At 39.4% G+C, this 21,497-nt stretch overlaps 1 long non-coding RNA gene across 1 annotated transcript in view; it reads left to right on the top strand.

The window, feature by feature from the left end:
- Positions 1–4,073: 4,073 nt before the first annotated feature.
- LOC144819654 (uncharacterized) overlaps positions 4,074–21,497 on the top strand; it is a 67,055-nt gene continuing 49,631 nt past the window's right edge. Inside the window, exons 1-3 of the long non-coding RNA XR_013607497.1 lie at positions 4,074–4,171; positions 10,503–10,527; positions 10,653–10,750. This is a non-coding gene — a long non-coding RNA (uncharacterized LOC144819654). The remainder of the gene's footprint in view (positions 4,172–10,502; positions 10,528–10,652; positions 10,751–21,497) is intronic.

The raw sequence follows: 21,497 nt of genomic DNA, 5'->3' as shown, positions 1-21,497 counted from the left end.
AACAAATCAAAATATATATTTTTTCGTTGTGGGGACGCAAAAGTTTTAAAGCAGGTATATTATATCCTACACACAGCCGAAGACATTATGAAGTTTGAACATCCTGGGAAATATTTGCAAAGTAAAGGTGATCCTCCCATACCATGGAAAAGATGAAAGGAGGATTTTTTAACATACATGAAGGGAATAGAAGGAGAGCGCATGGGAGCAGAAAGGAAATGGAGCATATTTTTACATTGTCTTGGTTCAGAAGGGCAAGTCCTTTTTAGAGCTCTACCACAAGTGTTCACACCTGAAGGACAAGATGACATGAATGTATACAAAGAGGCGATGTTACGCATTTCAATTCAATCCCACAACAAATATTGCGCTAAACAGATTTAAATTTTATACGAGAGCTCAAAAAGAAGACGAGTCATTTGATGATTTTTTTAACCGCGTTAAGGTCATTGAGTATGCATTGTAATTTTGGGTTAATGGGAGATGAAATGATCAGTGACCAGATCATTGTGCATGTGAGGAATAAAAAAATACATGAAAAGCTATGGGTTATGGGGGATCCAAAACTGGCAGAAGCCATTGCTACAGCTAAAGTATTAGAACAAGCGGAAAAGTGGATGCAGACTGTAAGACAAAATGCTGTCAAGAAGAAAGGGGTAGAAGAACTATGTGCACTTAAACATAAAATGAACACAAAAGTGATCATTCACAAGCTAAATACAATAATTCAAAATGAAATAATAGTATTAATTGTAAAAGATATGATAGATATGAGAATCAAAATGTGTGTTACAGGTGTAGTAGATCCCATATAGCATCATTCTCAGGGTGTCCAGCTATAAACAGAGAATGTAAGAAGTGTGGCAGAATGGGCCATTTTGCTAATGTGTGCAGAGATAGTAGGAGAAATACCAATCAAACATGGTAAAATGTGGAGGTGAGTACAGTGAATTACCAGAGGGTGAAAAGGGTTTTGTTGTGTCCATCATCAACAATGAACTCCACTCAAATGAATATATGGTAAATAAATCTCCTAAGTGCTTGGTACAAGTCCTGGGAGCAGAATTAGAACGTATGGTTGATTCTAGGTCTCCTTGGACGTTTATCACTCAACAGTATTACAGGAACAAATTGAGTGAAGCGTGTAAAGGTACTCAGATACAACCATCTGACATTGTGGCTGAAAGATTTGATGGATATAAAATTGAAATGGAATGATATTTTGATTTTCCTTTGACTTTTAAGTTAAAGAAATATGTGCACACATTAAGTTATATATTGCAGTGAAAGGTGTAAATGTTTTGGGTTGGAGAGATCAGTGGAAATTAGGCATCATATTAAATCCCCGCTCTAGGAAACCTGTGTTACTGTGTGGAGAAGAATGGGCAGAACAAATTTCTGCCTTAAGCAATGGTGGGAAAGAACTACAACTTATTGGAAAGTACAAAAATGTCTTTACTGACAAGCTGGGCAAATTAGAAAACTACTCTCACAGAATCAAATTAAAGGACAATGCTATTCCAGTCAAACAAAAATTGAGTGGTGTTCCTATTAATGTTCGAGAAGAATTAAGGGACATGCTCAAGGAATTACCTAGCAAAGGCGTTATTGAAGCCATTGTATCCTCTGAATGGGTTTTCCCCATTGTTTTAGTGCACAAACCTGATCAAAAGTTGAGGGTATGTGTAGATTTGAAAGCATTAAATGCTAACATAATATTGGATTGTCACCCCTCACCCAATGCAAATGTGATGGTATCGATGCTAGAAGGGGCCAAGGTTTTTTCAACATTAGATTTAAGGTCTGCGTACAACCAGATAGAATTGGCCGAAGAGTCTAAAAAATTGACAGCATTTATTACTCCTCAATGTCTGTATCAATACACCAGAATGCCTTTTGGTCTAGCTTCTGCCTCTTCAGTGTTTCAAAGAGTAATTTTTCAGATATTCAGATCTGTTGATCAATATGTGAAGTGTTTTAAGACGATATTCTGATTTTTTTTAAAAAAGAAACAGAACATGAAATGCACTTGAATGAAGTTTATAAGAGGTTGGAAAAATATGGCCTTATCTTTAAGGCACATTAATGCAATTTGTTTAAGAAATCTCTTGAGTATTTAGGCCACACTTTATCTGGTGATGGGGTTATTCCTAAAAAATCAAATGTGGATGCTATACTGAATGCGCCAGCCCCCGTTAATAAAGAACAATTGTTGTCATTTGCTGCCATGTGTGAATACTACAGCACATTTGTTGAGAACTTTGCCACTACAATGGGACCTTTGAGGAAACTATTGAGACATAATGTTTCTTATGACTGGTCAAGTGAACAACTGAAAGCGTTTGAGGATATTAAGTCAGAAATTGTCAGGGCAACAATGTTAAAACCGTTCTGTATGAGTAAGGAATGCATAATTATTGTTGATGCCAGTTTGTATGGCATAGGAAGCGTTTTGTCACAAATAAGTGGTAAAGAGAAGTGAAATTTTGCATTTGCTTCAAGAACACTAAATGAATCAGAACGCAAATATGTGGTTATTGAGAGGGAGTTGTTTACATGCGTGTGGGCTATTGAACATTATCGCATTTATGTGTGAGGCATCAGGTTTACCTTGAGTACGGATCATAAACCGTTAGTAAATATTTTGTCTTCTGATGGAGGTTGGAATTCCACAGCAAGAATTGCTAGGCTATCATCTAAGCTCGAGGAATGCAATTTCAAAACGGAATAAGTACCAGGAAAAAAAATGTAACTGCAGATTTTTTATCACACCTACCATATAGTCAAAATGAGGTTGCCATAGTCAAAGATTGTGATGTTGTGGTTAATATCAATGATATGGTTCCAGAGCAGTTCAATGAAATTACCGAAATTAATTGAAGAAGAGTGTGTACGTAAGGATGATAATTGGGGTAACATTAAAAGGCATGTGTTGGAAGGGTGGCCAAAGAAGAAACATGAAACATATAAGTTCCGAATTACTTCCACTATTTAATTTCTCAGAGGAATTGGAGTTAGAAGGGAACTTACTGCTTAAAGGTAGTAAGTGTGTCCCTCCAAAAGGTATACAAGAATTATTACTTAATATTGCACACAAAACTCACCCAGGGATGTTGGCCATGAAACGTTTAGTAAGAAACTATTTCTGGTGGCCTGGAATGGATAAGCTCATTGATCGTATTGTCCGAGTGTCAAGGTCTGAAGTGAAATTCTTACTACCAAAACTTGCACAGGAACAAAGTCGCTAATATCCCAACTCCCTCCAAAGGATGTCCCAGAGTACCTTATAAAACCTGACCCTTAGGAACCCCCCAGGGGGAAGGGGGAGTAGATAAAATAAGAAACAACAGAAGAGGATGCTCTGGAAGTGTTCTTTCTGCTTCTCTTGCTTAGTCCGTCCCACAGACATAAACTTCGGAGAAACCTAAATTATATTAAAGAAACAACATTAACATATTTCCTGACCTACACTATACTCTATCTCTATATTTTATCTATTTATACCTTATGCTCCAGATAACTTGCTTCTCTTCGTTTCTTGTTTATTTGCTCTCTTGTCATTTATTACTTCTTTGAATGATGACAGCTGTTTAAGAAGATAATGATTACTTCTGTATTCCTATTGAATTGTCTTTTTAAAATGATCTTATTAATTTATCTCTTACCATTTAGTTTTCTTAGTAGACTTTTAATCAACCAATATTCTTCTTTAAATGGATCTGAAACGATATGATCTTGAACCCTAAATCCTATTTACTTGGGTTATGTATGGCTGCCTAATATTTCTAAATACCTAATTAGACCTACACTAAATAATGCGCGCTAACTAATCTATTCTAAATACCTAGATATTACCTAATTTATGTATTGTATTCCTAACCTGAACTATTCTAATATCTATGTTTGTTTCTTTCTTTTCTTTAGATGCCCACGAAGTCGTTATTCTCTGTAAGTATTCTTCCTTGAAAGTCTTTTCTTTCTTAGTTTCTAATTGAGCTGAAATTCAATTTGTCATTGCCATTTTGATGGAACATAGAATTATGACTTATCGCTGTTTATTTTCTTCTTTTCAGGAACTGCTGCCGGTGGAGGCCTCTTGCCGAAGATGCTACTTGAAGAAAGACTCGAGCGAAGAAGGATATCGTGAGGAAGTGCCAACTTCCCTTGACAGGTAACGCTGAATTTATTTCTTTTTCAAAAGGTACTCCTTTTCACTCACGCTATCTTAAAATGCGCTGTAGAGGGAAATGTCAAAATACCACTTCTAACAGGAACAAGGAAATTATCTCGGAACACAACAAATGTTCGTCCGACTCGGGAAGCTTCTTTAGTCAAGTGCTCATTGGCTTGTCATCACGCGCTTCACCTTAGCTCAAGCACCTGTGGAGGAAACATAAGGACTAAACCATCACCTCCTCCATCTTGGAATTCCTCTGATGATTAAGAAATCTCCAAATATTGTTGAATGGGCCATTTCTCTTGTCAAACTGATGCGGTTTGATTTTGAAGGTAGTCACTGCATTGATGGTCGGATTTGGAGTTCTGACAGTACTCCCCAACAAAGGAGATTCCCCCATACTCTGTTTGGCTGGGAACTTTGGTGGAAAACCTTCACAAGTCTGGGGGCATGGACATCCGACCAGCATTCCCAAGACCATTCTTCTGGTCCATAACCTTTCCAGCCCACCAAATAATACAGTTGTCCTTTAACTTTTTTAGAATCCAGAATTTCTTTGACTTCATATTCTACTCTAGACTCAAATTGAATAGGTTTTGGTGGTACATTTTTTCGTAGATCGGGTGACGTCTTTTTCAGCAAGGAGACATGGAAAACAGGGCGAATTTTCCATTTAGCTGGCAGTTTCAAATGATAAGTTACAGGATTTGTCGGTTTCTCAATTGGATATGGACCTAGGTAAAAATGTTCTGTTCCCTTTTAACCTCAGATTTCTAGTGCTTAACCAAACATCTTCTCCTTCCTGTAAACTAGGACCCTCTCTTCTCTTTTTGTCTGCATAGATCTTGTACTTCTTTTTAGCCTGTTCCAAATTTTGGGAAGCAAGTTTTTTAAATGGGTTACTAAATCTCTTACTGCTGGGACAGAAATTTCAGTATGGATCACAGTTGAATTTTGATGTCTGCCATAATTCAAATAAAACGGAGAATAACCCGTAGAAACATTTCTAGCATTGTTGTGTGCAAATTCGGCTATCCAAAGGTAATCTGACCAATCTCCTTCTTGTTTCAAAAGGAACAACCTAAGATATTGCTCTAGTTCCTGGTTAACCCTCTCTGTTTGCCCGTCTGTCTGAAGATGGTAACTGGTAGAATATCTAGCTTCAATTCCAAAACCCACCAGAAAGGCCCTCCGAAAACGGAAAAGGAATTGAGAACTCGATCTGAGATGATTACCTTTGGAATTCCATGTATTTTTACTATTTGTGTACCAAAATGATTGGCTAACTGTTTAGCTGTTGGAACTCCCTTTAAAGCCAAAAAATGTGCCATTTTAGAAAATGCATCTACCACTACCAAAATCGTATTATAACCTTGGCTGGAAGGCAAATCGACTATCAGATCTAACGTGATTGTATGCCAGGGGCCAGGGGGAGTGGGCAGAGGCTGCAATAATCCTTTTGAAGTCTGTCGTTCCGATTTTCCCTGAGCGCAGACTTCACAAGTTTTTACATAGTTCTCAATATCAGTCACCATTCGAGACCACCAATAATGTCTTTTGACTAGTTCCTCAGTCTTAGATTCACCTTTATGTCCTGCTAGGAGGTTGTCATGGCATTCATACACTTGTTGTTGCAATTCTTTAGTAGGTAAGTACAGAGCTCCTTTATGATAAGGTAGTTGATGTCGAATTTCTCTATTGGGTTCTTCCTTCACCCACTTCTGCATGTCCTCTGGACTCATGGCTTGGACAATCTGTTCATTCACAGTGAGTGGTGTAGTGGTACAAATGATCTTTGAATCTGGTATTATTGTTCGTCCTTCTTCTCAAGGCTTGTTGATATCAGTTTCCAACCTGGACAAGTCATCTGCTTTTCCATTCTCAGCCCCAGGTTGGTAAGTGATTACAAAATCATATTCCGAAAAATACAGTGACCACCTAAGTTGCCTGGGCATTAGATTTTTAACTGATTTCAAAAACTTTAAATTCCGATAATCGGTAAAAACTGTCACCTGATGCCCAGCTCCCATAAGGTAATGTTGCCACTCCTTGAATGCGTCTTTAATTGCCAGTAACTCCTTTTCGGTTATTGTGTAGTTCACTTCTGCTGGTGTTAATTTTCTAGATCTGTAGGTGACTGGATGCAATTGTCCTGTTTCCTTGTGTCCTTGGGATAATACTCCACCAATCGCTTGATCCGAAGCATCTGTTTCTACCTAAAATGGTTCTGATGGATCCGCATATAAAAGTACTGGAGCCAAGGTAAAACCTTTCTTCAACAATTTAAAGGCTTCTTCAGCTTCTTCTGTCCATTCGAAACAAATCCCTTTCCTCAACAGCCTTGTGAGAGGTAGTATCTTCCGTGAAAATTCACTGATAAACCTCCTGTCGAAATTCGCAAAACTAATAAAACTCTGCACCTCTTTCACACTTGCAGGAGATTTCCAATCAACCACTGCTTTGATTCTTCTCTCGTCCATGTTCATGCCGGTTGGTGAAAGAACGAATCCCAAAAATTCCACCTTGGAGACATTAAAAGCGCACTTTTTCAATTTTACAAATAGTCGATTCTCTCTGAGCTTTTGCAAAATTCTTCTTACTTGTTCTGGGTGCTTGCTGTTGTCACTGGAGTAAATTAAAATGTTGTCAATATATACTATTGCACATTGGTCGATGCACTCGCTGAGGATATCATTGATAAAGTGCTGAAAGGCCGCCGGGGCATTACACAGACCATACAGCATGATTTGGTATTCAAATAACCCAAATCATGTTCTGAAGGCGGTCTTCCACTCGTCGCCCTCTCTCATTCTAATCAAATGGTAGGCTCCTCCCAGGTCTAATTTAGTATATATTTGGGCTCCCTTGACTTGATCTAATAGGACTGAGATGAGAGGGAGTGGGTAACGATTCTTCTTTGTGATTTTATTTATGGCGCGATAATCTATGCCGGTTCTCAGATCTCCTTCCTTCTTCGGTACGAAAAACAAAGACGAGGGCACCAGTGATTGGGACGGCCGTATAAAGCCCTTCGCCAAGTACTTATCCAAATATTCCTTCCGATGCTGATGTTCCTTTTCTGTTAATGCATAGACTCGACTGCATGGCAGATTGGCACCAGGCTTCAAGTCAATTTTACAGTTGTACGCTCGATGGGGGAGGGGGCAATTGTTCGGCTTCTTCCTCGTCGAAAATGCCTGCAAAATCTTGGTATTACGGAGGAATTTCCTAGGAGTTAATAATGAACACCGATGCACCAGCCACGCATAAAGAGTGAGCAGGATTAACCCCACACCACTTTTCATTTTCCCCAAAACAATTCTCCTTACAGTAAGCAGAATCCATAGTTATTGTTCGTGCACTCCAATTGATGGTAGGGTTGTGCTCTGTTAACCACGGTAATCCTAAAATCAGCTGAAACTGTGGTGTGTCAATTAAATTGAATTGGATTATCTCCTCATGGCCATCAATCGAAATCATTTGTACCGGTTCAGTATGACTTACAATAGGTCCGGACGAGAGGTTAGTACCGTCAACTGCTCGCACAGGTCCACTCTTGTCTTTTTGAATCGCTCTCAATCCCATCTTAGTTGCAAACTTTAAATTGCAAAAATTTCCCGTAGCCCCGGAGTCTTTTATCACGGAAACTTCAGTCAAGGTGATTTGCCGAAATCTGATTACCATGGACAAAATCAAGTGGGGTGAAGAGTACTGTAAGGTATTTGCTAACTGGTGCTCTTTTGCAGTTGATTCTTGATTAGCATCCACCTGTCCAACTCCTCCTACAGGTGGTGCTGCAAGTTTTCCTTCGGTTTAAATGATGTCTTCGGTTTCTTTGGACAGTTTCTTACGAAATGTCCATTGGAGCCACAATACATACACAAGTTCCCAGCTATTCTTTTCTCTTTTTCTTCTTTAGTTAAAGGACCCCTGATAGTTTCGATCTGCATCGGCTCCAGATTGGATGTTCCATCTATAGTTCGATTACTCTCAGATTTTGCTCTATCAAATCTTGGCACAACTGTCCTTGGCGAAAATCGATTTCTAATACCAAGTCCACTAATTCAGAAATTTCTGTAGGTCTGTTGGGTATTTGTGCTAAGACATCCTTGAGTTCATCACGCAGCCCACGATAAAATACTGCGGCTCTTTTACTCTCCGGCCAATTTGTTTCAACTACCAGTTTGTTAAGTTGGGCCAGGTAGGCCACTAAATCACTATTACCCTGGCGTAATTCCAGTAGCTCGTTGTGGACAGCTTGAGAGATTCTTCGTCTGTCAAAAATTCACAGGCACTCTTTTTTGAACTCGTCGTAATTCTGCAGGATGGGGTCAACTCTGGAAACTAATGGCATCGACCATGACACTGCGTCACCGCTCAGGTATGATAAGGCAAACGCCACTCTGGACTGCACATCTGGGAAAATGAAAGGGCGGCACATAAAGTGAAGAGAGCATTGGGTGAGGAATATCTGCGCCTTTTGGGGGTCCCACTAAATCTCTCAGGAGGGGCTAAAGGAATAACTGGGGATAAGGAATGTATTACTTGTGTGGTTAGTGTATTGGAACCTTCAGCTTGGGTATTCACATTTTCCCTTCCTGAACCTGATGGTTGTTCTACTCTCTGAGCTTACCCTGTGGTTTCCTTCCTGGAATTCCTCATCTCTTGTCTAAGACTCTGATTATCTTCTCTAACTAGTACCAATTCCTTTTAAGTAAGTAAGCAATATATTTATTGTTTGGTTAAATAAAACCTTTACAATTTCCATGTAAAAAAAAAACATAATAGTCACAAAATTCATGTTCTAAAACCATTAAAATAAAAACATATGGGGCTTTCATGAATTATTGCTAACATTCACAGAGCAGCAGCAGCAAAATTTGTATTCTAAAACTAGGACGATAAAACATATAAAACTTTCTTGTGTTATATTAACAGACACAGAGCAATTGTCAGTAAATGTTTACGCAGTGCATAAGTTTAAGAAAAGCAGGGTTCACTTCTCAAAGAAAAAGAGAGAAACTGTTCCATCGTCAACTAGTTGGTTCCAGCAGTAAGAAAAAGATTTGCTGTCAGCTTTAAGGGGTCATGGAACGCAAAGATTAAGTAGTCTGGTCACTTGACGCAATAATTTTTGCCCCTACTGCTTCCATAAATTGGACAAGGCAACACGCTAGTTGTACATCACCTCCTCCAAAACATGCGTTCACAGCTTGTCTGCAGGTTCTTATCCGCTTACTTACAAACAGCGGCTTTAGTAATTGTCGCTGTTCTGTCTGTAGATTTCTGCATATGCATAGTAGGTGTAGTACACTTTCCTTGGCGTCAGCACATAGGCGGCATATTGACTGACCCTGAAGACGCTTCCATGGTGGAAGATGCGGTAAGAATGGTAAAATACCCAAACGAAAGTGAAGATATTTTTCTTTCCTCTTTCTATTAAAGCCCGTGCCTAAGTATGGTTGTGGAGAGGATTTTTCATAGCTGTGAACCACTTTTGGATAGCCTCTAAGACTGTTCCCAGGGTTTGTAAGTTGATACCCTCAGCCATTCTGTTCGGGTGCAACTATCTACGCGTGGGCACTTCACTCTGTCAAGGTCTGAAGTGAAACTCTTACCGCCAAAACTTGCACAGGAACAGAGTCGCTAATATCTCAACTCCCTCCGAAGGATGTCCCAGAGTCCGTTATAAAACTTGACCCGTAGAAACCGCCCAGGGGAAAGAGGAGTGGATAAAATAAGAAACAACAGAAGAGGCCGCTCTGGAATTGTTCTTTCTGCTTCTCTTGCTTAGTCCGTCCCGCAGACATAAACTCCGGAGAAACCTAAATTATATTAAAGAAACAACATTAACATATTTCCTGACCTACACTATACTCTATCTCTATATTTTATCTATTTATACATTAAGCTCCAGATAACTGGCTTCTCTTCTTTTCTTGTTTATTTGCTCTCTTGTATTTTATCACTTCTTTGAATGATGGCAGCTGTTTAACAAGATAATGATTACTTCTGTATTCCTATTGAATTGTCTTTTTAAAATGATCTTATTAATTTATCTATTACCATTTAGTTTTCTTAGTAGACTTTTAATCAACCAACATTCTTCTTTAAATGGATCTAAAATGACATGATCTTGAACCCTAAATCCTATTTACTTGGATTATGTATGGCTGCTTAATATTTCTAAATACCTAATTAGACTTACACTAAATAATGCGCGCTAACAAATCTATTCTAAATACCTAGATATTACCTAATTTATGTATTGTATGCCTAACCTGAACTATTCTAATATCTATGTGCGTTTCTTTCTTTTCTTTAGATGCCCAAAGAAGTCGTTATTCTCTGTAAGTATTCTTCCTTGAAAGTCTTTTCTCTCTTAGTTTCTAATTGAGCTGAGAATCAATTTGTCATTGCCATTTTGATGGAACATAGAATTATGACTTATCGCTGTTTATTTTCTTCTTTTCAGGAACTGCTGCTGGTGGAGGCCTCTTGCCGAAGATGCTACTTGAAGGAAGACTAGAGCGAAGAAGGATATCGTGAGGAAGCGCCAACTTCCCTTGACAGGTAACACTGAATTTATTTCTTTTTCAAAAGGAATCCCTTTTCACTCACACTATCTTAAAATGCGCGGTGAAAGGAAATGTCAAAATACCGCTACTAACAGGAAGAAGGAAATTATCTCGGAACACAACAAGCGTTCGTTCGACTCGGGAAGCTTCTTTAGTGAAGTGCGCATTGGCTTGTCATTGCGCGCTTCACCTTAGCTCAAGCACCTGTGGAGGAAACATAACCACTAGACCGTCACCTCCTCTACCAGGCCGGCGGCCATCTTGGAATTCCTCAGATGATTAAGAAATCTCAAAATATTGTTGAATGGGCCATTTCTCTTGTCAAACTGATGCAGTTTGCTTTTGAAGGTAGTCACTGCATTGATGGTCTGATTTGGAGGTCTGGCACCGAGAGTGTGATGTGTTTGAGTCTAGTGAATTTTTTTTAAAGGTAAACACACCCCCAATGCAAATCGTAGAATGGCCAAGGGAACCCTGGCAAAGATTGCGTTTGACATCTCAGGCCCTTTTAATATTTTGCCAGATATGTTCCGTTTTGCACTTGTAATATTTGATTTCCACTCCAAGTGGCCAGAGGAGAAATTTGTTTCGCAGGCTACCACTGGTGCAGTGATAGATTTTTTTAACGAAGTGTTTGCAGGGGAAGGATGTCCATCTACTTTGGTCATGGACAAGGGAGTGCAACTAACGTCATATGAAATGGGAGTTTTCTTAAAGCATTGCGTAATAAAACATGTGATGACCTCTTTGTACGAGCCACATGAAAATGGCCAAGTTGAGCACTTTAATCGTGTTCTGAAAGTAAATGTGGTAGAAGCCATTCAGCATAAAAGTGAGAGGTTGGGTGCTTTGAGAGAAAGACTATGGCAATATCATATTTCCCCACATACTACTACTGAAATCAGTCTGTTTAGACTGTTGAAAGTAGAGACCCGGCTTCTAGTGTAAGTCCTTGGTGATTAAAAAAAAATGTCGGAAAAATGGTGAAGAGGGAGTGTGTGTAAATTATACTGCTAGGAGAGTCAAAAGGAATTAAGATAAAACTACATTTTGGTATGATAATAAGTGGAAGACAAAGATGGATGAGCTTAAAGTTGGGGACTGGGTCAGGATCTTGAAACCTGGTTTCAATAATGAAGGAGCGAACACATTTGGTAAAGCCAGGCAAATCAAGAGAATTTTCCCCAAAAGTGTAATTACTCAAGATGGGAAAGTGTGCAATACTTATTCTGCAAATTTTGATGAGGATTACAATGAAGATGTGTTTCCGGCTAACAAACACCATTGTGTGCAAAGTGGTATTTCCAATTGGGATGGTGGAGATGATACTGTGTCTTCAAGGGTTAACGCTTCTAATTGCTTAAGAAAAGTTCCCAAAAAATATGTGGATTTTGTCTGATACCATGTATTTAGTACATATCATGTTGGGATCAGTTTCGCTGTTCTTTTTGTGTTTTTTTCTTTTTATTAAATAAGGGGATGTGTTACATTCCACTTATTTGTATACACTGTCCCTTTAATACATTTAACCACTTAGCTGTGGCATGTGCCATGCTTACTTTTGTTTGAGTTCTACATTCTGTTTAGAGCTTAGATTAAGTATTCCATGAGCGCTTCAATTGCATCTGGAGTTGCTGATGGATGGATGTTTGCCATGCTGTAAGGAACAAATTATCTTAAAGTATTTTCATCTGGATTACTTTCAGCACTATCTATCTATCTATTTATCTATCTATCCATCTATCCATCTATCCATCTATCCATCTATCTATCTATCTATCTATCTATCTATCTATCTATCTATCTATCTATCTATCTATCTATCTATCTATCTATCTATCTATCTATCTATCTATCTATCTATCTATCTATCTATCTATCTATCTATCTATCTATCTATCTATCTATCTATCTATCTATCTATCTATCTATCTATCTATCTATCTATCTATCTATCTATCTATCTATCTAGCTATTCACTTGAAAACCCAAAGGGTAAAGTAACCTTATAGTTAGATGAATATGTAAGTGACAACATTAAAGTTTTAACTAAAAAAAACACTGGAATTTATAAGTTGTAGTTAGCAGTGCCAACCATAACTTGCGCACCCACCATGCACTGCTTATGACTTCATATATTACATCACTCATAACATGGCCTCTTTAGACCCTGGGGAACCCATTTCCCATGGCCGCAAGTATTTCTGGAAAAGGAGAGAGGCCTCACTTTAGGCCCTGGTGACATCATCCCCCAGGGTTGTGTATTTTTTTTAAGGGGAGAAGGGGCTAACTCAGCTCCCTCTCTGAGCCGTTATTGGCCCAGGGGAACCCATCCCCTGGGGCCACATTTTTCAATAAAGGGTATGGGGCACACATGGCCCCATCCCCAGGCCGACTTTGGCCCTGTGGACCCCATCCCCAAGGGCCCGGTGTGATGTTCTGGTAAAGAGGGGTATACAGCCCCACTATCCAGGCTATTATCAGTCCTGGGACTCCATTCCCTTGGGCCTTGTGTGCTTTTGAGCTGGACGGGCACACGCAGCTTCTCTCCCTGGGCCAATTTCGGCCTTGGGGACCCCATCCTCCTGGGCCTGGCATGCTTTTCAGGGGAAGGAGGACACACACCCTTCGTTCCTGGGCCGATTTTGGCTATGGGGCCCCTTCCTGAAGGGCCCTCACAGCCAAAGGTTAGTGCCCTTGTGCCCACCCAGGGCACCCAGCATACACATGTTGGGGGCCATGGGAGGAGCCCCAAATAACATGCAGCCCCAGTCAGCTCCTCACATCTAGCAGGAGCTGGCATTGCTTCTGCCCTCAGGTAGCAGTTCCCAATAAAGCCCCCTTTGGGGAGGAGCAAAATTTTGGTCTGTTTCTCTGCCCTCTTTAATGCAGTCAGGGAAACAGATTAAAAGTCTGCCCCCAGTGGGCGGGAGCATTTTCAAAACATCCACCTGCTGGGAGCAGACTTGGCCAGGGAAACTGCTATGTCTCTGGGTGGATTTGGCATCCCATGCACAATATGTTTTAACCCTGAGGGTGGGATCCCAAGGGCCTCTGATGGCTCATGGAGGGGAGGTTGCACATCCTCCCGCCCCATGAACAATGATTTTGGCCCCTGCAGTGGGCTTGACTGGGGAGGGGGGCTACATTCTGCACTCCTCCTTTATGAATACAACCCTTGTGGTGGACTCCAGTGCGACATAAGGGTTAATAACCCGGGTGGCATTTTTGTTGTTGTAATTGCTTACTTGCTTGTGTTTGTGCAGGAGCTCTTTTGGTCAAAATACGGTGGCCAAGATTTGTCACATCAAAAATGGATATTGACATGGTAAAAGGGAATAGTACTTTAAGGTAACTGTGCCACATATACTTCATTTTACAAAGAGAGATTTCCTCAAGAGTTCTGCGCTCACATTGTTTGATAGCAGAGGATGGTTTTATACTTTGACAAAAAGTAGCAGAGTTAAGGTTAACACCCTGAATGGAGCTACAAAAGAATTGTCCAAGTTAGAATAAATATGCAAGTCCCAAAAATTCCTTAGTCCAATGTCCAGTACTTGAAGACTGGCAAAGCAGTATTGGAAGGTGATACAAGAAGGTGGTTGCTTAAGAAGGTGTGAGTATTAATAGGGAGAAATGTGTTTGTGGTAAGTGTGTTTTCAATAATTGCATTGGGTTAGATTTCTGCATGTGGTGGATGTGCATGAATTGCATTTGCGGTAATTGCATTTGCGGTAAATGCAGTGGGTTAGATTGAGTTGCAAATTTGGTTGTGTTATGTCTGTTGGAAATATTGTAAGAGTCGTGTAAATGTGGTGATCAGTTGTTGTTGAAGTTGTTGTCGAGTCCGATGTGGCCCAAGCTCCCGGGATTTAGTAAGGTGCAGAAGACACAGTGTTGTGTTTGTCTGCTGAGTTTCGTAGGGATTTGTCATGAAATGTTGTCGACGGCCCAATTGAGTAAGGAAACTTTGTGTAAATGGGACAATTGTGAATAGTGTGCAGGACCTTTTTGCACAAAAGAAGAACTATACTGATTCAGGTTATTCCACGCTGGTTGAGGTTTCATTTGAGAATGTGTGTGCTGTTTGAATAATTGGATTCTATTGATTCTTTTAGTAGAACAGACAATTGTCATTCAAGAGAATGTATGTGCGTGCAAAGAAATTCTGAAGGAGAGTGAGCCGCAGCAAGGAACAAGAGTGGCGTCAGAGTGTGCTGCGCTTTGATAGGTCAGCTGTGTGATTCCTGTACTGAGATTTGTTCAAAGGCTTCAAGAATTTAAACTGTAGCAGGATGGGAGGAAATAAATCTGATGCTTAGGGAATTGAATTAAAACATTCCATTGAATTATTGTTTAAAGGTTTCAAGAAATGAGGTAATATGACCAATTTGATTTGGGTCAGTGACGAGGCACCTCCTGAGAGTATGCATGCACATTTTATGTTAACAAATTTGGGAATGAATTCATGTTTGTGGATTCGCCAATGGTGCAAGATCACTGAGAAAGAGGATCCCTTGAGTTTTCCAAAGTATGGTACTTTTGAATCGCAAATTATTGACAGATTAAGGGAAATGTTTTGTGAAAAAGTTACCATGTAGAACCACACAATTTGAAGCCTGAAGCGTGTGGGAAAAGACAACACGAAACAAGGAAAAAGAGAAATGGCAGAATGACACTAGCAGAGTAGAGCTTAACTTTGCAGATGTTAATTGGGATGAAGCACTACAGAGATGAAGGAATGTTACAGTTGTGGTAACCATATTATACAAAATCATTACTACTGAGAGACCTGAGAAGAAGGAAAAGGATAAGATACAAGAAAAGGAAATTAGGGATGACAAAAAGCCTTAAACCGATAGTGATTTAGGGAATGAAACATTGGATGCATTGTTAATTGAGTGTCCACCACCTTATTTGGTCCCCACTACAAATACTGATAATAGTGCACCAGCAAGTCCTACAGTGGCTTCTGCTTCTGTTGAACCAAGAGAAATACAGATTGAGAGAACTTTACAGACATTTCACATTGTTCCACCCCCTGTTGACTTGATACCAACAGTTATATCGCAAAGTGTTACTGCTCCAATTGTGACTCTTTCTGTACAAATTCAACAAACTGTAGCTGCACAAACATTGCTCCAGACAGTTGAAGCATTGAGAGATCGGAGAAGAATTGTCTTTACAACACCGATAGCCCAGGGAGAAACACATTATTTGAAGATGGGATTTTTCGACTATGGTTTGAGAAAGCACCAGGGTTTAAAAAGATGGAGAGCATGGTAGAACAAGTTGACCCAAAACCCAAAAAAGAGAGACCACTTGGTGTTTCAAAGTAAAAAATTTAATTTGAAGAAATTATGAGGGAATGTTTAGATCTTGAGCATTTTAACCAGTATCAGGAAAAATAATGAGTTTACCTGAGTAAGGAAATTACAATATGTGCAGATAGTACACATGATAGACTGACATATTTGGCCCAAAATATATATAATTGATATTTCAGGAAGTTTTCCTTTGCAGAAAAGTTTCAGGGTACAGATGGATGCTGAAGAAATTGAAAAAAGATGTTCTTCACAAATGGCATTACACATTACAGAATCACTAAAATTAGTTAATAAATTATTATTATTATCAGCATTTATTAAGTGCATAGCTACTAGGGGGCATCCCAGCGCTAGCAACAACAGACAAATCAGAGCTAGATGATTTATAGGGTGGCGTTGTGGAACAACCAGATTTTGAGGAGCTTTCGAAAGGGGAAATGGCGGGTCGCTGAGCAAAGGTGGGGGCATGTGTTTTCCACAATCTGGCAGTGTTAAACGAAAAAGAACTGCCTCCACATCTTACCCTTTTAGATTTAGGGATTAAGGCTAACTTAGATTAGCTGAGCGAAGGCATTTCCTGGCATGGTAGAAAGTGACGAGAGAATTGATTAATTAAGGGCCCCTTCCCCCAAAGGGTTTTATGGACTGTGCACTGAGATTTCCATTTATTCTTTCAATAATTGGCTGCCAGTGGTGGGCCTTCAATACTTTGGGAGTACTCAGCAGCAACCGAGTGTCACCGTTCTGCACGTCTTGGAGTTTCCTTATCATTGATGGAATCATTTTGAGAAATTAGGAAACAAGTGGGCAAGGAAACACGAGAAGAAAAATAAACCACCCGTCCTAGGTGGGGAAAATAATAAACAGGATGAGGGAGAAGCTATAGCTTATCCATGGAGAGAAATATCGGAAAGAATGCATGTTCCTGTACCATGGAACAAAGGGGAACTTGCAGTATTTGTGAAGACATTTCCAATAATTGAGAGACAAGCCTGTACAGAGATACACACAAGTTTATTGATTTATTGATATTTCCTAGGTGTTGTGGATTAATTTAAAAATGTTCTTGAACACTGCAATGCAAACTGATTTGTGGTCTGAATGTAAAGTTGTTGTGTAATGGCCAAGTGAGGAGACAATGAAAAATGCTTGCACTAATGCACCATATTCTATAGTTATCGAGAAACATGAAGCAGTGATTACTTTTCTGAAGGGCCGAGTGCCCTCAAAAGATCTTGATTGGGTAAAGATTAAAAGAACCTCACAAGAACTAAAAGAATCGGTTCATGAATTTTGTGAAAGAGTGTTTCAGGAGTTTCAGTAAACAGCAGGAGAGAATATGCTGATGCAAGTGCCATGAGATTCTTTGTGTCTCAGTTTATTATTGGATTAATGATTTCTGGTCAGATCAGTGTGCACATACAGCAAAGTGTGTTTTTTGAGCAGAGAAAGTTGACAGAAAGGATCCTGAAGGATGAAGGGTACTCTAGTGAAACAGAAAGAGCTTAAGGAGAAACCTATGATGGTTCAGAGGAAGGTTGCTCAGAGAGGATTGCAGAATAGGTTGTTTGCAGGGAATGAGGGTAGGATACAAGTTGTGGTTCTACAAACAGGAGTACAAGGTGTTCAGGGAGGATTTGGTGTTTCACAGGATAGAGGTAGAGGTGTTTCGGTTTGGTCCAAATTCAGGTATGGATGTCGCAATGTTGACAAAAAGGACCTTCTGCCATATTTGTAACAGATTGGAGCATTGGAAGAGAAAGTGTAGACTTAAACCTGATGTAGTAAATGGAAATGTGCAAGTACAGAAAGAAATGCAGATGCAAAATGTGCTAGTTCATCAAAGGCAATTATAAATTCAGAAACAGGTCCCAATGATTCAAGTTCTCAAAGCCAAGATGGTCCCAGAAAATATGGGAAACCCTAAAACTAATTTAAATCAGTTGTCCAAAGCAAATTTGAATTCTTTTCAAAACCAATATCAGAACCTGTTTCAACAGTTTGCCGTATTTGAAAATAACAGTTTTAGCTCAAAATGTCTGATATTATCTGATCCATTGTGAGAACATGGAAGTTCCAGACCTACCTCACTTAGGAAAGAAGATCTAAGTTGTAGTAGTTTTAAACAAACATATTACAAATCTAGTTTTAGATAAGGCTGCAATAAACATAAGTTCATTTGAGGGAAGTTATTAATTTTTTATTTGTGACTAAAACCATGTAAGCCTGCTAGAAAGACATTTGTGGTGCAAGCTATACTGCATAATTTACTGTACACCAGATGGTGTTGAATATCAGACTCCTGATGAGGATATACAGTTCAAAATATTCCAATAAAAGACAGCTATAGGATTTATTTCAGGAATGAGAGTTGAAAAATTACCCTCTGATTTGAAAGAAACAGTTAACATAGTAGTATGGGAGTTCACAGAGAAAGATATCAGATTAATAAAAACAGCAGACCAGTCCGAGTCACGTTAAAAGCAGATGCAGTGTTTCCAAAAATGTTATTATACAATAAGATTTAAGAGACAGTTGCAAGAATTACACCTGTAATTGAAGATAAACTGAGCAAAGGATTTTTCAAGGAATTGATTGGAAGCTCATGTAACTCTGTGATCATGGGTTGACAGAAACCCAATGAGAAGTACAGAATATTGTAGGAGGTTAGCAGCATAATTGTTACATGTTCTCCTATGGTACCGAATCCAGCCAATATACCTTTTCATATTCCGTGTACTGATGAATTGCTTACTGTTATGGATTTTTGTTAGGTTTAAATCACAATGCCACTACATGAGGATAGTCAGGGGTACTGTCAAAAAGAAGATCAATATTTGGGACACATAATTAAAAAACGAGCTAGAAAGGTGTCAGCAGAGAGAGTGAAGCAAGTCACCAGATTATTTCACCTCGGAGAGAAGTCAGAGTGCTTTTGGGAATGGTTGGCTGATGGAGACAGTGGATACCAAGCTTTTCCTAGTGGCAAAGCCTTTACTGAGGCTGACACACAAGGATGTGTCTGATCCGCTTTCATGGGACAACGATTGCACAAAAACATTCCTAGTGTCAAAAGAGAAAGTGTGTTGTGCCCCTGCATTAGAGAGGCCAGTTTATTTAAAAGAATATACACTAATTTGAAGAGAGAGTAAGGGCTGCACTCTATCAGTGCCTGTTCAAAAACATAAAGATGTTCAAAGGTCTATGGTGTATTTCCCAACAACCCTTGACCCTTTTGCCACAGAAATGCCTGGCTGACTTATATTAGTAGCTGCGGTTGATGTCAATCACAAAAAGAGTGTGAACAAAATGCTGTATTGTCCAGTAACTGAAATGGTCCCTTACTTTGTGCAGTTGCTACTGAAAAATGTTGTGATCAAAAGATGTCTAATTTCAAATGTATTGAGACTATTGCCAGTAAATGAAATGTCTGTGATCAATTTGAGCATGAATGTCTAGGTGTCATGGATCTATGCATGAAGCCAAGGTTAGACACTAATGTTGAACTTCTGATTGAGGCCGACCATGTCCATTTTGTAGATGGCCCTTGTTTAAGAGGTAATAATGGCTCATTAGGAGCAGCACATGCAGTGTGCACAAAAAATGATGTTGTCGATGATTCATGGCTTCAAGAAGTTACCTCAGCACAAGATACACAATTGATTGACCTTACTACAGCTTGCAGTCTAACTGCTCAAATAGGAGTGACTATTACCCTGGGAAATAGATATGCTAATTCAGATGCACAATATTGTATCCTGTTAGCCTAGACATTTAATGGAATTTTCACATGTGACTCTGAGAAGGACACTGTCTATTCAATGTTGATGTCAATAACTTACACTCAGGAAGAGTTAAAAGGGGTACAAGAAAATGTTTCAAAGGCAGAAGAGCAAGATTGGATCAGAACAGATTTTGAGAAAAACAAGAATGACATCCAAATGTCAGCTAATGGGAGACCAGTGTTGCTGAATAGTCGCTGTTTCTAATGACACAATACATACATAGACACACACACTTAGAAAGGGATTCAATGACATGTTTCTTTAAAAAGATTAGATGCCACCCAAAGTTTAGGAAGCTTGTAGATGAAGAGTATCATCAAGATGTGACATGTCAACAAATCAATGCAGGGAAAAGAACACGTGTTACACTGAGTCACTTAGGGAGATCAGAAGGTCCCTTCAAAAGAGAATGAAAATAAGTGTACCCGTTGATTGGATACCAAAGACGTCCGTTGAAGATAAAGAACAAAGTGGTGAAAGTGAGACAGACGAAGATCAACAGGAACAAAGAAAATCAAAGAAAACAAGTATGCCCTGTTGGAGATATTCAGCACCTGATTGTTCATATTGCATGGACAAAGTACTGAACGTCACATTGGAAGACCTGTGTGATGCGAGATTTGAACAGTATGGGTCAAACTTATTTCAAGCTTGAGATAAAAAAAGGTTTAAGAAAAGCTGAAACCAATAACTGAGAACCATCATAAGCTGAAAAGAAAACAATACTTGATCAATGAAAAAGAACTGTCCTATTATACCTTTATTATTTTAGTTACTGATTTTACAGAAGATCAACCTACACCTGAGAAAAAGCTACAAGAAGAGTTAGGGATAACATTTTTAGAAGAACACGGAGTAGGTTTAGGGATTGTCTATTTAGAATTCTGAACTGCTGAAAACTAACCGTTCCAAGAAACTACTTACAGAACTCTGCACTGAACTCTTGAACTTCGCTATATATGATCTGATTACAGACAAAACTTGTGTTGCCTTAGAAATAGATGTAAATTTATCATGTGCTAAAATTTTGCAATGACAGTGACACTGATCATACTAGTTTTAGAAGGGTTCTTTAACACACCTAATAGATATTAGGGGCCAGATGTAGGTAGGCATTTACCGGTCGTTAACGGCCGAATTCGGCCGTTACCGACCGGTAAATGCAATTTAAGATGTAGGGCCCTGTATTTTACAGACTCTGTAAATTTACCGATAGGTACATTTACCGATTATGTAAAATACCGAGTCGGTATTTTTACGGAATCGGGAAAATTGATATGTAGGTGGGACTCTTCTGAGTCCCACAAGCATTAAAAAATCGGTATTTTACCATCAAATACTATTTGATGGTAAAATACCGATTCTGGTGTGCTTGCACATGTGTGCATGCACACCTATGCCATATGACAGGCAGACCTGCCCTTAGGGCAGGCATGCCTGCCAAATGGCACCCGAGCCTCTTTTGGGGTGCCAGAGGGTGTCAAAGTGACACCCCCTGCACCCTTGTGACAATCGGTATTTACCGATGCGGTAAATACCGACCGGTAAATGCCCAATCATTCCTATGGGCTTCAATGAATGGGCATTTACCGGTCGGTATGTACCGCATCGGTAAATACCGAATGTTTCC

Source organism: Lissotriton helveticus, chromosome 2_1 (assembly GCF_964261635.1).
Source record: "Lissotriton helveticus chromosome 2_1, aLisHel1.1, whole genome shotgun sequence".
Lineage (NCBI taxonomy): Eukaryota > Metazoa > Chordata > Amphibia > Caudata > Salamandridae > Lissotriton > Lissotriton helveticus.
This window is presented reverse-complemented; position numbering and strand designations above follow the sequence as displayed.